The 12,213-nt window shown below is 34.8% G+C and overlaps 1 pseudogene; it reads right to left on the bottom strand.

Moving 5' to 3' along the window:
• Positions 1-3,204, bottom strand: part of LOC149220275 (purple acid phosphatase 22-like) — an 83,975-nt pseudogene extending 80,771 nt beyond the window's left edge.
• Between the last annotated feature and the right edge of the window lie 9,009 nt (positions 3,205-12,213).

Raw genomic sequence — 12,213 nt, 5'->3', positions numbered from 1 at the left:
TTTTATCTTGCCCATTTTAAGAGATTCATCAACAACTTCCTTAATTGCTCTCCTCGCACTTTTACAATCTTGGTCATACCATGGGTTGGTTTTGCTATTTCTTTTATTATTTGAAACTTCAATTGAGAACTTGTTAATAGAATATGAGAGGGTTCTATTAAAATTATGATATAGGTCTTCTATGTTGTCTATACTAGATAAAGAAAATTACTTTTTAATTCATTTAGAAAGAGATTGTTTTTATTTCTATCAAATATTAGGTTCTTTTGGCTATAAGGATTATTGTCTATGGGATCTCTATGTATGACAAAATTGAGAGTTATAAGTAAAGGCCTATGATCAGAGTCAAGCTCGTGGTCGTTTAAGATGTCAAAATTTATTATATTGTTGTATAAAGGGAGATCGGAGATAACATAGTCTACCACGCTGCTACCAAGCCCATGGATGCAGGTCATCTCACAATTATTGGGCCACTTCTTTAGACCGTTGCAAATTATGAGATCCTAAGCACTACAGAACTTGACTAGCTCCGACCCAAACAAATTCTCCTCGAGGTCTTCAGAGCTCCTTTTGTACCTACTAGCTAGAGTAGGGTCTTCATCTAATCAAATAGGATTAGGGTTGGAATGATTGCTTAGAATAATATCTTGGTTGCTTGAGGTTCGAGCATTAAAGTCACCTATTAAAAGGATATTACCTTCATTCCTTAGGTTAGAAATATCATTCTCTAAACCATTGTAGGGACTATTTTTATCTAGATTCTTCTTCTTATAGAAGTCAGAATTGATGGGGGCAAAATAACATATTGCTATGTAGGTCTTTTTATTATTAATTTCAGTGATCTCTATCCAACTATATTGGTTGTAAGGGTCGTTTTTATAAATTCTAGCCTAGGGAGAGATGTTCTTCTTAATGTAACAAGCTATTCCCCTAATGCCCCTACAGGAGGATCGCTTGTTCTAGGTAGACCATAGCGTAAAGCCATCTATGTTAGGGACCTTAGATTCTTCGTGCTCCCAAGTTTCAACAAGCAAAATAATATCATTATTTGAGATCCAACTTAGCTTGGGGCCTTTGTTCCATGGAAAAACCAGTTCCAAGAAAGAATCCGAAGCATGTTGAATTGCTATTTATTAGTATCTTTTTGGTTTCTATCTCGGATAAAGGCTTTTCTATTTCTGATTATTACCCATTTTCCTTCCTTCCTAGCTTCTTTTACCTTTTGAACCTCCTTTCTTAATTCTGCTTGATCTTCTGGAATGAGATCTTCATTTATAAATGTTTTCATTCCGTTTAGACTTGAGGTTTTACTAAGTATGTCATACTTATGATTAGTAGAGCTCACATTTATTCGGATCAGTCTTCCTTATTCTCAGTTAATTTCTCTGACCTTGTTGCTTGTCTGAGACACGTTGTTTCAATTTGTAATCTATTATGTAATTCTATCTGGGCTATGGCTAAAGTATCCTCATCTACCTCCTCTTTTAAACTGAAGACTATAAGGATCAAGGCTCTTTTGTTACGCTCATGGTCTAATTCTATTAATTTTTTCATTTCATCTTTAATTGGTTTGATATCTAATTTATCTACCACATTATTTAGGGTGAGGTGCCTATTAACTTTTTCTTCTAGTTCTTTAACCATGTCTTTCATTTTAAAACTCTGTATAATTGTTATTATTATTTTTATAATTTTATATTATTATAATAATAATAGAATAATAATCTAAAAGCCCCAAGGGTTAGCTCAACGAGTGTAATCCCCATTGTTAAAGTACCTTGAAGATCCAGAGGTCACAAGGTCAATTTTCCTCCACACCCTTGGGATTAGGCTCAACTAATAGACTCTAATATTGTTACTAGTTATTCTTATTATTTATATAACCATATATATAAATATTTATATTGTTGTTGTTATTTAAATAATTATAATAATCATAAATAATTATTATTTAAAAAAATACTTCTAATAATTATTAATATAATTATATTAATTATATTTTCAAAATATGGTTGTATAAATGCTTTATGTATTAACCGATCAAAATTATAAAAATCAATGAACGATTAGGTAAAATGGACTCCCTACCTGAAGCCATTGGTATTGGTCGGAATCCGTCCCACAGTCTGCGTAGGAGCCCAGCACCAATATCTGTGCCCCTGCAATCTCAAAAGAATAAAAAAGGTTTGAAGGGGAACCACTTTCTTGATATGACATTTTCCAGCGTGCATTGTAGGCTTTGAATGGTGTGTTAACGAGTAAGGGGATCTTCCCTACCTCATGATTTCCTTGCGTTACCATCCATGGTCTCGACCTCGCCAGCGGTTCTACAAGCATGCCGGAGTGCCGCAGAGATGGCGTGTAATCGGCATATGAAAGATCCCCGCCAAAAGCAGCACATCGTAATTCATTTGCAGCACATGCTGCTGGAAATCGTCCATCCCATCTGTCGCCTGTACATGTATATTAATATAGCATAATAAAGTTTTGTTAACCACATGAAGATAAAGCTTTGTTAACCATATGAACATAAAGTTCTGTCAGCTGATATGTGGCTATATGTATATTAACAAACCATAAAAAATATTTAATTTTATATAGCTTTAGTGCTTTCATATGGTCTATCTGCATACTAATATTGAATAAAGTAGTTTTCACTATACAGACAATTAAACTTAATATTGTTTATATATTGAGTATATAAACAAAATGGCATAAGGTTAAAAAACCTGATCATATTAAAATGAATACAGTATGCTATTACATAATGGTTTTTTTTCTGAAACACATGACACGCTGGGCTGGCGGTGTTTTGAAGGAATACCAGGTTTAAGCGGTCCAATTACAACATGGTGGACGTTTCCAGATTCGTAGAACAGATAACGATAATGAGTATTTTCCCCTTTTGAATAAGATACGTATTTTTCACTGAACTATTGAGCTTACGGCGTCATCGGTTGACGTCCAAGAGATTCTCATACCATTACACCCCGAAAGAGAAATATAAACCTGCAAAACAAAGGATAAATGTTTTCTTAGTAACTGCAAGTAATGCTTTTGGTATTGATCAAATCGTACCTGTCGAGGATCTGATGAGGACCTCCTGTCGAGAGGAATCGATAATGTTGATCGGGAAGGAGACTGCACATATGATCCATATACATGCGATACAACGATCAGAATACAGAGTAAACGAAAATCCATTGTATTTGAGCTTTGAAGAAAGCAAAGAAGAGAGCAAACTTTTGCCCAAATTAAAGACAGTGCAATATCGGTTATGTAATTCGATGCGATATTTATTGATTGACAGAATGGAAAGGCCAAGTCTGAGCAAGTTCGTACCTTCTGATTGAATTATTGCGTTGACTTTTTTCAACGTGAACCCGAACGATCATTGGCTACCTATCTCACTAACATAGAATAAAATTATTACATCCATTTACTTCAATGTTATAGTATCTATGATTAACTTATTCACAAATTAGTTTGGAAAATAATGGAAATTCTGATAAAATTATAATAAAATTTGGTAGAATTTTTTGAAAATTTGAGATATAGTTGTGAAATTTTAGGGTTTTGGGTGTTTTAAGGGTTTAATGCTGAATTTATTTCCACCACCAAAAAAACTTCAACCACTCTAACATTCTGATTTTTTGAAACATTTTTACCAAATTCTAACAAAGAAAACTGCTACTATTTCTACCATATGAAAAAAGGCTTCAACCACTCCAACACATTGTGATTTTTTGAATTTTTTTACCCATAAAACTGCTAACTTGGCAACGCCATTCAAACAAAAATATGTTAAAATTCTAAAGAATTATATCGTTACGTTGACTTATCAAAAACCATGTCGAAAGATTACAAATTTACATGGTCATAAATTTTTTTATAACTAATATAAATACAAAGTCCAAATGTCAACCTAGTTCCAACGTTTTCGTTGGACTTAAAAGATTTTATAAGTAACATGATTACCAAGTTAAATTTTCATTCTACTTGGACTTCAAGATTTCGAGCATTAAATGTGATTCATACTCTCGAAAATTCTATACTCCAAAATTGCATGCTTTAATTAAGATCAAAAATCTTTACCTAGGATATTTACGACCAATGTGAGGAAATTGGTTAAAATAAATCATTTAAGTAAATTTATGAAAATACATTCATTAGTAAAATTAATTGTACTAATCAATTGTATTTATGAATAAAGATTTTTTTGGAGTTATATGTGAACTTTTTGAGCTACCAATCACCATTGTTTTACTTAGAATAGTTGTCTTATGATTAGTCACAAATTCAATGCATCTGAACTGCAAAAAAGAGAACACCCTTTTGCCCAAAACAAAGGCGGTGCAATAGCGGTTATGTAATTAGATGTGATATTTATTTATCGACAGAATGGAAAGGTTAAGTCTGAGCGGGTTGGGCCTTGGAAATATCCTGACGATGACGGATATGCTAACGGATATGCCAGAATCTCAGCGTAATGCATATGCAAAATATATTTTCAACGCCCGTAGTGGTGATGTCTAATATTAGACTATCTTGAGTTTCTCGTTTTTGGTTATTACCTATCTCAATATCTGTCTAACAATTACACTATCTTGAATTTTTCGTTCTTGGTGATTACCTATGTCAACATCATATAATTGAATTATTACGTTGACTTATTTCAATGTGCACAACATCCATTATAATTGAATGATTATGTTGACTTATTTGAATGTGCACAACATCCACTACACCATTTGTATTTTGAAATTTTGGTGATTCATTTTGACTACCCATCTCAAGAACTTAAATTACTACATTGACTTATTTCAATGTGACAAACTTAAATTACTACATTGACTTATTTCGATGTGACGCCGATTTGTATTTCAAAAATATAACTAATATACATACAAATTCCAATTTTCAACCTAGTTAAACGATTCCAATTTTCAACCTCGTAAGAAGGTTTTCCATTTTGAGCATTAAATGTCATTCTATACACTCCAAACAAAATTGTATGGGTTAATTTACATGAAAACTTTAATCTACAACATTTATATAAGAAATTGATTAAAATAAAGCTTAGATCCACCTTAAGTGTAGATTTATCAAGCACTGAGAAGGATCAAATCTCCCAAGGTGCAAACCTCTTTTTTTAATGCAAAACTTAAGGAAAAGCTTGAACCTCGAGAGATTTGATCCTTCACGGCACTTGACAGATCTAGAGTTAAGATGGGTGTAGGGTGTTTTCAGGTATGTGTGGCCACACAATTTGTATGATTAATATAATCATTTTAAATATGTTAAATATATCAAAGATTAATTTGATGAGTTTCTTATCTTCTACATCTCGTGTACATTGGACCTATATTCGTATTAAAAACCTGAACTCTAACATATGACTACTCAAACACATGACACATATGAACTTGAGCTAATCAATAAATCATATCATAAATTTTCAATGTGCAATATTCATATCAATGAGTTACTAGTTGATCTTGGGCATAGATATATTTTAAATATATCTTTTCATAGGATTTTTTTCATCTTGTGTTATACCTGAGTTGGTTTACTATATTTTTGTCTATATTCTCTTTTGGTTTAATATCTTTTTGTCTATATTGTCTATATTCATTTTTTTCAATCTTTATGCCCTTAAGTTGTCATGTCCTCTTTTTTCTTTGTTGATTTCCTCTTTGTTGTGCATTTTCTTGCATTATTTTCTCTTGACAGTCTTTATTTTCCTTCTGTTGTATCCATCTATGTCGATATGTTCTTTGATATGAACTCTTTAATAACCTTTGTCCTTCATTTTTTCTTTCACCTATTCTTGTTGTTTTCCATTTATTATTTGTTATGACTGTCTTTATTGACCTTCTCTTTTCCTCTCCCTTTGTTGTTGAAACTTTTCAATTATCATTTATTGTGTCTTTATTGATAACTTGCTCTTTTTTATCCATTTCTATTTAAAATGGATTTGGGGTGATGATTAAGATTAATATATGTTTTTTGTTGCTCATTTTTGTTTAATATGGATCTAGATTGATGATTACTATAACAAAGAATCAATGCATGCCACCAATAATTACATTGTACATACACTAAAATCAATGGGCACTATTAATCGAATTACTTTGAAATCAATGTACATCAACTATGTAGTCTCATTACATCAGAAAGTAACATTTATGGTGAAATCAATGCATCTAGTGCAAACAATCAAATAGAATTAAAAATTAACATGTACACTGAAATTCATCTTTAGTTGTCATTTCTTTTGCGTTTCTCTACTGCTTTCTCTTTGTTGTTCATTTCTATTTAAAATGGATATAGGCTGATGATTAAGATGGATTTGGGCTCTTTGTTGTTCATTTCTATTTAATACGGACTTAGGTTGACATTTATTATAACATGGGAGTAAATCCATGCCATAAATAATTGCTTCGTACATACTATAAAATCAATGCATGCAATAAATCTCACTACTTTGAAAGTAATGCACATCATCCATCTATTTGCACCAAATTAAGAATTAGTATCCAAACTAAAATTGATGCATCTAGTGTAAAAAATCAAATAAGATTAGAAATTATTGGGAAAAATGTTGTCATTGAACCAATTTAGAAGCTCTTGCATAGTTCTCAAATGGATAGGGTTCAAAACTACCTTTCCAACAGTATATGGTACTCTAAAAAACTCCATATGGTTGAGCAATTTCCATGTGGTTCAATGTTAATAGAGTCAAAAGTTCTGTAACACCCTCCTCCCACATTTACCCAAGTTAGCTGGTCTGGGTAAACATGTGATGAGAGGCTACTACAATCTGATTCAACTACCCACGAATAGTTAGGGAAGTAGAACCAAGAAAACAAAACCAATATGACATTCTGCACATATCACAGAACCTACAGGAACCAACCAACCCTTCGAGGTGATCAACCCCTGGGGAAACTTGACACTGCACAACCCTAGAGCCTAAGTCGCTCCCATGACATGGGCATGTATGTGAATGGAGCCCTCAATTCGCTCTCACAACATGGGAATGCAAGTGAATGGGGTCTTTTTCAGCTAGTTTTGAGCCTGCAACCCCGGATTACGTGCCACCGTCTTAGGGCCAGGACTTAGGCCATTGGCCAGAACTCCATGAAACCTTCAAGAATGAAAAGTAGCATCGAGAAAACGATACAAATGAAAATATTTGAAAAAGTAATTGAATGGAACCCTACTATAAATGATAGGAATTTCGTCAAACGTGTCATGAATATGTAATCTATAACTCATAACAACAAATCTAAGCATATGGGTCTCATGCTTATATAAGAATTGCTAAGAAGCATTGATGCTTTGTCACATTAGCTGCATTATCATTTATTAGGTCATATATTCATTTTTCATTCATTTACAAATCAAAACATTATGAAATCCATACATCATTGTTGTCATTAAACATACTCATAACCAGCATATAAAAAAAAATAATAGGGATACATCAGTTGTAAATTCCACATATGAATGAGTAAATTTGCTCATAAAATACCAAGGAAAGGAACTCTTATTAATGGATGCAAAATTCAATCGGGTATGGGACTTCCACGAACCACCCGACCATAGATTGGTTGAACCAAATATTTATTTTAGCCAATCACCCCTATGCCATATTCCAAGCATGAATATGGGACTCATAACCAAAACTCAACCAAGGATTCCCAAGGCTACACCACCTCACCCTCATCAATAGAAACAGTCTTTATTGCAATCCTCACTGAATCAATAGGCCAAAACAAGCATGGATGCGACCATAGTTTCTCCACCTACACCATGAGTATTTTCCTGTCTCTTAGTCTCTAGGCTTTATTCAATCCACACTGGATCACTATGCCCTAACCGAGACTCTAGTATTTGGTCTTTATTGCATTCCACACCAAATTACTAGGCCCTAACTGAGACTCCACCCTCCATTCTTTACCATATATCCCATCCTGGGGTTCCTAGGCTTGATGGAGAGCACCCACCTCTATACTTTACTGTATATCTCACCATTCACTGGTCGAGGATTCCTAGTCCCACCGAGGTAACACAAAATCCACTTTTACCACAGCCCACAGTCCAGTTTAGGGGTCACTAGGCCATGCTTTCTTTCTTTCAGAGATCCACCTCACTTAGTTTCGAATCCATTAGGTAATCCATCTCAACCGAAAACATGAGAACCCATCACACCATGGCTATCCGGAAATAGCAAGGAAAGGCTGAAGAACATTGTCACACCTGGAAAATTCCATGCCCATGACAACAAGAGAACCAATAACACACATGCATAACCATGCATGCCAAAACTAGCAAGGAAATCACACATGCAAATTCATACTTGCAAATAATCCTATTGTAGTTGCTTGATCCTACTCTTCCTTTACTTGATCTTTGCTTCCTCTTTCCTTATTTTCTTTCCTTGAATCAATTCTAGAGTGCTCCAAGAAAACTCTAAGTGTCCAAGAGTGAGAGAGAGAGAGAGATATTAGAGAGAGAGCTCCAAAACTAAACTGACAAAAGGTCTATGAACTAGTCCTCATAAGACTTTTTATCAATGAGACCTCTATTTTCTTCAATATTCCATTATTTTCCTTCATTTTCCTCCTCACATTCCACTTTTGACCTTTCACCTTCCCTTTCTCCCAATTTTCATTACTTTCATAAATAAAATTCCAATTAATGTCATTGTGCCTTTCCAAATCCTTTTCCATTTCCTTTTCCATTTTCCTTTAGCCATAATAACCTAAATGAACACCCACTAGGATGTTTTTCCCACCATTCAAGTTGTAATATGAGTCTCGTGACCTTGCTATTATATTTTTTTACATGGATTTTTAACCAGGGCTATTACAAAACCCTCCCCCTTGGGGGAACACCATTCTCTGTGTTGATGACACCTATAATCAGCAAGACCATTGAAAACAAAACATACTTCCCATGGAGATTTATAACACAACTCGTTACGGTATTACAATAACATCCTATTGAAACATGACAGACATACCATTTACTAGAGCTTCATAACACAACTCATTATGGTATTTACAATCCACATATATATATACACATTTTCTTCAACCAACAAATAAGAATATTGTTCATGGAGCTTTATAAATTCAACTCGATACAATATTTTGAATGATATACACATATGAAAATTTTATCAACCAACAAATAAGAGGATACAATACCCAAATCAGCAATAAGGGAATCCATAGGATTATACCTGCACCCTCAAAAGTAGTACTAGGATTCACCTCCTTCCGAGGAAGTCCAGAGTCCACTGCCAAAGTCAAAGTTGCATCCAATGCCCAACGCTACAATCCTATGTTTTTGTCCTCTCAGTGAACAGTTACGGACTCTTTGTTGCAAATCACACTCCCAATGTGTATCTGATTCCATCTTGAAATGCTAATGACCAACAAAAAAATCCACCCCTCGTCCTCCCTTCTCTGCTACACAATCCCTTAGGCAATTTGGTCACCCCCTTTTGTACAGTCACTCACCTTCCAAGTTCCCTAACATCCCTTATCCTAGGTGATCCATCCCTTGGAAGGGCTTCCTCACATCGTAATGTCAACAAAACTAGTAGAAAGTGATAAATTAGTGACTAGGTGACTAAAAACGTTAGTCACCGCAACTTTTCCAAGTGAAATACCATGAACAATGAGCAATATTAATCTACCCAACTAAAAACGACTAACATAAATCACTAGTTTAGTCACGGGTTAAAATATATGACTAGCTAATAAGCAATACACCTATGAATGACTAATTTAGTCTAGGAAAAAAAATATGACTACCTAACAAGTACTACAATAATATGAATAAGTTGTTTATGTTAGTCATTTTAATTGTGTCAAACAATTTAAACTTACAAGTGATAGAGGATTGAAATGTCGTTAAATATTGGCCTAAAGGTTATCATTCCTTAAACACTTCTTCATACTCACATGGTGTCTAGCTGAGCCAAATTTGTGATATTTATTTCTAATAATTTGTAATTTCAAAAATATATTTTTTAATAAAAAAATAATTATTTTATGTATTTTTTAAAAATGTATTCATTGAATCTAATTGTATCTACTTCTAATTTGCAATTGATTTGGAGACAAATTTTAACTTTTAAGACTATAAATATCATATTAAAATTACTTTAATTTCATATTAACCAACCTAGATCCATCTTAACCTTGGAACTATCAAGCACCTAGAGGGATCCAATCTCTCGAGGTGCAAACTTCTTTTTTTAGTGAAAAACTAGAGGAAGGGTTTGCACGTCAAGATATTGGATCCCTCTCAGCGTTTGATAGATCTGGGGTTAAGATGGATTTATATCGGTTATATAATACTATATAATATCTATATTTGTATTTGTGTCTCTTTTTTATTCTCTCTCTCTCTATCTCACCCCCCAAACATACACACTCTCCCTCTCCCTCTCTTCCCCTTCTCTCTCTCTCTCTCTCTCTCTCTCTCTCTCTCTCTCTCTCCCCTTTTTATCTCTCTCCTTCTCTCTATAGCCTATCGCTCTCCTCACTCCCTCACTCTCTCTCCATAGCTCCCTTGTCACCCCCCCTCTCTCTCCACCTTTCTCCCTCTATGTTTTTATTGTTCCCTCCCTCTCTTCCCCCCTTCAATTCCATCTTTCTCTCCTCATCTCTATTAAACACATACATGGCAGCAACAGAATATTAAGATAAGCATGAGAGTGTATCTATTATTAACAAATGATAAACATTTATAGTACATACACACGACCTTTGGTTTCACATTCCAAGGTCTCTTGGACTTCCTTAGACTATTCAGCTTCTACACCAACCATTAGCGGATTAGGTGTCCAACATTCCCCCCTTAATTTGAAGGGTTATGAATGAGTCCAAGAAGAGAGCTGTAATACAAAACGTGCGAAAAAACATCGAAGCACTAGCCTGAATGTGCTCTCTGAAATATTGGTATAAAGGAGGTGCTTTAAGGATGACCACCAACACTGGAACGCTTAGTGCAGTTCCGAGAACTCTTCCAAGTCTGGCATGAAGCTTAGGTCTTCTGCTAGAGGAAGTGTCCTGATTTTTTTGAAGAGGGAAACCTTCAACCATGAAAGGGAGGTCTCACCCCGCATAGAAGGGAGAACCTCAACCTGAAAAGGGAGGTCTCAACCTGTGATGGTTTAAGGATTACCAACAACTCTGGAATGCTTAATGCAATTCGTGGAACTCTTCCAAAACTGGCAAGAAGCTAAAGTCTTGTGCCAGACGAAGTGTCTCCAATTCTTTGAAGATGCATAACCAACTGAAGGCATGCTCAAGGGCATATTTGTCTCTAGCTACAACTCTGAATCTGATATGGCAGGTTATGGATCAAGCTCGCTTGATGTGCCAACTAAAGTCATGATCAGGGGCATCTTTGTCTCTGGTTACAACTCTAAATCTCGTATGGGAGGTTGTGTCTTAGGCTCGCTTGATGTGGCTTTGAATAATGTAGATGACCATCATTTTCCCCCCTGTCAGATACAAGGTGAGATGATGGAGAAAATTCAACTGCAAGACTATTCAATACTCTAGAACAAGTTCTGACATATCACTGGAATATCTTCTTGGCTATTGATGCCCATTGCCAAGAAGTGATCCATCCAAGATGAATCTTTGTTCCTACAGGATGTTTGTTTTTGAAGCATCTGTTTGAAGAATGACTGGTTTTATGACAATCCTTACATGGATAAAGATCAAAAAAATGATCTTTCATATGGCCAACTCGGTCACAGTGTTAGAATTTCATAATCTGTTGTGGAAGAGGAGCAGAATCTAGAATAGTTGAAGGTGAACTGTCATGAGCAGTAGGTGACAATGAACCGTCCTAAAGAAATCCAACACTTTGAAAATGGATTGGCTTGGAGTATTTTGGAATATGAAAGGAATCCTCCTTATCATATCCAAGACTAGTTCTATGCTTGTTGCTGACAAGCTCTTCCCAAGGTCTAATGATGGGCTTGGGAAGTGAAAATTGAACTTCTGCATCTGCATGTAACTTTGCTACTTCATTGGCACTGGATCTAAGTTTGTAACATTATTGACTTGTTGTTTATGGGATTCTGTTTCATTGTTCTAAACAAAAACAGGTTCAGAATGATGACTCCATTTTTGTAATTCTGCTTGTTGTAGCTGAGATTCAAGTTACAAAAATTCA

This window comes from Pinus tabuliformis, chromosome Q, assembly GCF_031772625.1.
Source record: "Pinus tabuliformis cultivar Carrire ecotype Pingquan chromosome Q, CPIR1, whole genome shotgun sequence".
NCBI classification, from domain to species: domain Eukaryota; kingdom Viridiplantae; phylum Streptophyta; class Pinopsida; order Pinales; family Pinaceae; genus Pinus; species Pinus tabuliformis.
This window is presented reverse-complemented; position numbering and strand designations above follow the sequence as displayed.